Source organism: Piliocolobus tephrosceles, unplaced genomic scaffold (genome assembly GCF_002776525.5).
Source record: "Piliocolobus tephrosceles isolate RC106 unplaced genomic scaffold, ASM277652v3 unscaffolded_31035, whole genome shotgun sequence".
NCBI classification, from domain to species: Eukaryota; Metazoa; Chordata; class Mammalia; order Primates; family Cercopithecidae; genus Piliocolobus; species Piliocolobus tephrosceles.
Window position 1 is genome coordinate 1 of NW_022314350.1, and position 5,592 is coordinate 5,592.

The window sequence follows — 5,592 nt, forward strand, 5'->3', positions numbered from 1 at the left end:
TCTCCCAGCGCGAGCGACACAGAAGACCGGTGATTTCTGCATTTTCAACTGAGGTACTGGGGTCATCTCACTCGGGAGTGCCGGACAATCCGTGCGGGTCAGCTGCTGCAGCCCGACCAGCGAGAGCTGAAGCTGGGCGAGGCATCGCCTCACCTGGGAAGCGCGAGGGGGAAGGGAGTCCCTTTTCCTAGCCAGGGGAACTGAGACACACAACACCTGGAAAATCGGATAACTCCCACCCCAATACTGCGCTATAACACCGGCACACCGGAGAATATATCCCACACCTGGCCGGGAGGGTCCCACGCCCACGGAGCCTCCCTCCTTGCTAACACAGCAGTCTGCGGCAATCTAACCGCAAGGCAGCAGCAAGGCTGGGGGAGGGGCTCCCCCATCGCTGAGGCTTAAGTAGGTAAATAAAGCCGCTGGGAAGCTCGAACTGGGTGGAGCTCACAGCAGCTCAAGGAAACCTGCCTGTCTCTGTAGACTGCGCCTCTGGGGACAGGGCTCAGCTAAAGGAGCAGAAGCCTGTGCAAACGTGAACGACTCTGTCTGACAGCTTTGAAGAGAGCAGTGGATCTCCCAACACGGAGGTTGAGATCTGAGAAGGGGCAGTCTGCCTGATCAAGTGGGTCCCTGACCCCTGAGTAGCCTAACTGGGAGACATCGCCCACTAGGGGCAGTCTGACACCCCACACCTCACAGGGTAGAGTACACCCCTGAGAGGAAGCTTCCAAAGCAAGAATCAGACAGGTGCACTCGCTGTTCAGCAATATTCTGTCTTCTGCAACCTCTGCTGCTGATACCCAGGCAAACAGGGTCTGGAGTGGACCTCAAGCAATCTCCAACAGACCTATAGCTGAGGGTCCTGACTGTCAGAAGGAAAACTATCAAACAGGAAGGTCACCTATACCAAAACCCCATCAGTACATCACCATCATCAAAGACCAGAGACAGATAAAACCACAAAGATGGGGAAAAAGCAGGGCAGAAAAGCTGGAAATTCAAAAAATAAGAGCGCATCTCCTCCTGCAAAGGAGCACAGCCCATCGCCAGCAATGGATCAAAGCTGGTCAGAGAATGATTTTGATGAGATGAGAGAAGAAGGCTTCAGTCCATCAAACCTCTCAGAGCTAAAGGAGGAATTACGTACCCAGCGCAAAGAAACTAAAAATCTTGAAAAAAGAGTGGAAGAATTGACAGCTAGACTAATTAATGCAGAGACGGTCATAAACGAAATGACAGAGATGAAAACCATGACACGAGAAATACGTGACAAATGCACAAGCTTCAGTAACCGACTCGGTCAACTGGAAGAAAGAGTATCAGCGATTGAGGATCAAATGAATGAAATGAAGCGAGAAGAGAAACCAAAAGAAAAAAGAAGAAAAAGAAATGAACAAAGCCTGCAAGAAGTATGGGATTATGTGAAAAGACCAAATCTACGTCTGATTGGGGTGCCTGAAAGTGAGGGGGAAAATGGAACCAAATTGGAAAACACTCTACAGGATTATCATCCAGGAGAACTTCCCCAACCTAGCAGGGCAGGCCAACATTCAAATCCAGGAAATACAGAGAACGTCACAAAGATACTCCTCCAGAAGAGCAACTCCAAGACACATAATTGCCAGATTCACCAAAGTTGAAATGAAGGAAAAAATCTTAAGGGCAGCCAGAGAGAAAGGTCGGGTTACCCACAAAGGGAAGCCCATCAGACTGACAGCAGACCTCTCGGCAGAAACTCTACAAGCCAGAAGAGAGTGGGGGCCAATCTTCAACGTTCTTAAAGAAAAGAATTTTAAACCCAGAATTTCATATCCAGCCAAACTAAGTTTCATAAGTGAAGGAGAAATAAAATTCTTTACAGATAAGCAAATGCTTAGAGATTTTGTCACCACCAGGCCTGCCTTACAAGAGACCCTGAAGGAAGCCCTAAACATGGAAAGGAACAACCGGTACCAGCCATTGCAAAAACATGCCAAAATGTAAAGACCATCGAGCCTAGGAAGAAACTGCATCAACTAATGAGCAAAATAACCAGTTAATGTCATAATGGCAGGATCAAGTTCACACATAAAAATATTAACCTTAAATGTAAATGGACTAAATGCTCCAATTAAAAGACACAGACTGGCAAACTGGATAAAGAGTCAAGACCCATCAGTCTGCTGTCTTCAGGAGACCCATCTCACATGCAGAGACATACATAGGCTCAAAATAAAGGGATGGAGGAAGATCTACCAAGCAAATGGAGAACAAAAAAAAGCAGGGGTTGCAATCCTAGTCTCTGATAAAACACACTTTAAACCATCAACGATCAAAAGAGACAAAGAAGGCCATTACATAATGGTAAAGGGATCAATGCAACAGGAAGAGCTAACTATCCTAAATATATATGCACCCAATACAGGAGCACCCAGATTCATAAAGCAAGTCCTTAGAGACTTACAAAGAGACTCAGACTCCCATACGATAATAATGGGAGACTTCAACACTCCACTGTCAACATTAGACAGATCAACGAGACAGAAAGTTAAGAAGGATATCCAGGAATTGAACTCATCTCTGCACCAAGTGGACCTAATAGACATCTATAGAACTCTCCACCCCAAGTCAACAGAATATACATTCTTCTCAGCACCACATCACACTTATTCCAAAATTGACCACATAATTGGAAGTAAAGCACTCCTCAGCAAATGTAAAAGAACAGAAATTATAACAAACTGTCTCTCACACCACAGTGCAATCAAACTAGAACTCAGGACTAAGAAACTCAATCAAAACCGCTCAACTACATGGAAACTGAACAACCTGCTCCTGAATGACTACTGGGTACATAACGAAATGAAAGCAGAAATAAAGATGTTCTTTGAAACCAATGAGAACAAAGATACAACATACCAGAATCTCTGGGACACATTTAAAGCAGTGTGTAGAGGGAAATTTATAGCAGTAAGTGCCCACAAGAGAAAGCAGGAAAGATCTAAAATTGACACTCTAACATCACAATTAAACGAACTAGAGAGGCAAGAGCAAACACATTCAAAAGCTAGCAGAAGACAAGAAATAACTAAGATCAGAGCAGAACTGAAGGAGATAGAGACACAAAAAACCCTCCAAAAAATCAATGAATCCAGGAGTTGGTTTTTTGAAAAGATCAACAAAATTGACAGACCGCTAGCAAGGCTAATAAAGAAGAAAAGAGAGAGGAATCAAATAGACGCAATAAAAAATGATAAAGGGGATAGCACTACCAATCCCACAGAAATACAAACTACCAGCAGAGAATACTATAAACACCTCTACGCAAATCAACTAGAATATCTAGAAGAAATGGATAATTTCCTGGACACTTAACACTCTTCCAAGACTAAACCAGGAAGAAGTTGAATCCCTGAATAGACCAATAGCAGCCTCTGAAATTGAGGCAATAATTAATAGCCTACCCACCAAAAAAAGCCCAGGACCAGACGGATTCACAGCTGAATTCTACCAGAGGTATAAGGAGGAGCTGATACCATTCCTTCTGAAACTATTCCAATCAATAGAAAAAGAGGGAATGCTCCCTAACTCATTTTATGAGGCCAACATCATCCTGATACCAAAGCCTGGCAGAGACACAACAAAAAAAGAGAATTTTAGACCAATCTCCCTGATCAACATCGATGCAAAAATCCTCAATAAAATACTGGCAAACCGGATTCAGCAGCACATCAAAAAGCTTATCCACCATGATCAAGTGGGCTTCATCCCTGGGATGCAAGGCTGGTTCAACATTCGCAAATCAATCAACGTAATCCAGCATATCAACAGAACCAAAGACAAGAACCACATGATTATCTCAATAGATGCAGAAAAGGCTTTTGACAAAATTCAACAGCCCTTCATGCTAAAAACGCTCAATAAATTCGGTATTGATGGAACGTACCTCAAAATAATAAGGGCTATTTATGACAAACCCACAGCTAATATCATACTGAATGGGCAAAAACTGGAAAAATTCCCTTTGAAAACTGGCACAAGACAGGGATGCCCTCTCTCACCACTCCTATTCAACATAGTGTTGGAAGTTCTGGCTAGGGCAATCAGGCAAGAGAAAGAAATCAAGGGTATTCAGTTAGGAAAAGAAGAAGTCAAATTGTCCCTGTTTGCAGATGACATGATTGTGTATTTAGAAAACCCCATCGTCTCAGCCCAAAATCTTCTTAAGCTGATAAGCAACTTCAGCAAAGTCTCAGGATACAAAATTAATGTGCAAAAATCACAAGCATTCTTATACACCAGTAACAGACAAGCAAAGAGCCAAATCAGGAATGAACTTCCATTCACAATTGCTTCAAAGAGAATCAAATACCTAGGAATCCAACTTACAAGGGATGTAAAGGACCTCTTCAAGGAGAACTACAAACCACTGCTCAGTGAAATCAAAGAGGACACAAACAAATGGAAGAACATACCATGCTCATGGATAGGAAGAATCAATATCGTGAAAATGGCCATACTGCCCAAGGTTATTTATAGATTCAATGCCATCCCCATCAAGCTACCAATGAGTTTCTTCACAGAATTGGAAAAAACTGCTTTAAAGTTCATATGGGATTCCACGTTCTTAACTGCTCCGTTTTTCATCTCTGCTTTGGGCTCCCGCCTTCTCCGTTCGCTTTGCCCATTCCGTTTCAGCCAGTCGCCAGGAATCATGAAAGTAGCCAGTGGTAGCACCGCCGCCGCCGCAGGCCCCAGCTGCGCGCTGAAGGCCGGCAAGGCAGCGGGCGGCGCGGGCGAGGTGGTGCGCTGCCTGTCTGAGCAAAGCGTGGCCATCTCGCGCTGCGCCGGGGGCGCCGGGGCGCGCCTGCCTGCCCTGCTTGACGAGCAGCAGGTGAACGTGCTGCTCTACGACATGAACGGCTGCTACTCACGCCTCAAGGAGCTGGTGCCCACTCTGCCCCAGAACCGCAAAGTGAGCAAGGTGGAGATCCTCCAGCACGTCATCGACTACATCAGGGACCTGCAGTTGGAGCTGAATTCGGAATCCGAAGTCGGGACCCCCGGGGGCCGAGGGCTGCCGGTCCGGGCTCCACTAAGCACCCTCAACAGCGAGATCAGCGCCCTGACGGCCGAGGCGGCATGCGTTCCTACGGACGATCGCATCTTGTGTGGCTGAAGCGCATTCCCCAGGGATCGGCGCACCCCAGCCATCCGGGGGCAAGAGGAATTAAGTGCTCTGTGGTCTCTCCAACGCGCCTCGCCGGATCTGGGGGCGAACTAGACAGATCGGCGGCCACTGCGCCCTTACAGCATCCAGCCTAGGGCTGAGGGACTGGAGAGGAGAGGGCGACCCTCTCTCCACACCTACTAGTCACCGGAGACTTTAGGGGGTGGGATTCCACTCGTGTGTTTCTATTTTTTGAAAAGCAGACATTTTTTAAAATGGTCACGTTTGGTGCTTCTCAGATTTCTGAGGAAATTGCTTTGTATTGTATATTACAATGATCACCGACTGAGAATATTGTTTTACAATAGTTATGTGGGGCTGTTTCTTTGTTATTAAACAAATAATTTAGAAAAAAAAAAATAAAGTTCATATGGAAC

The 5,592-nt window shown here is 45.6% G+C and overlaps 1 pseudogene across 1 annotated transcript; it reads left to right on the top strand.

Moving 5' to 3' along the window:
• The first annotated feature begins 4,606 nt into the window (after window positions 1–4,606).
• On the top strand, window positions 4,607–5,164 carry LOC113222417 (annotated as a pseudogene). Its single transcript, XR_003308387.1, has one exon. The product of XR_003308387.1 is annotated as a DNA-binding protein inhibitor ID-1 pseudogene (transcript).
• Window positions 5,165–5,592: the final 428 nt, after the last annotated feature.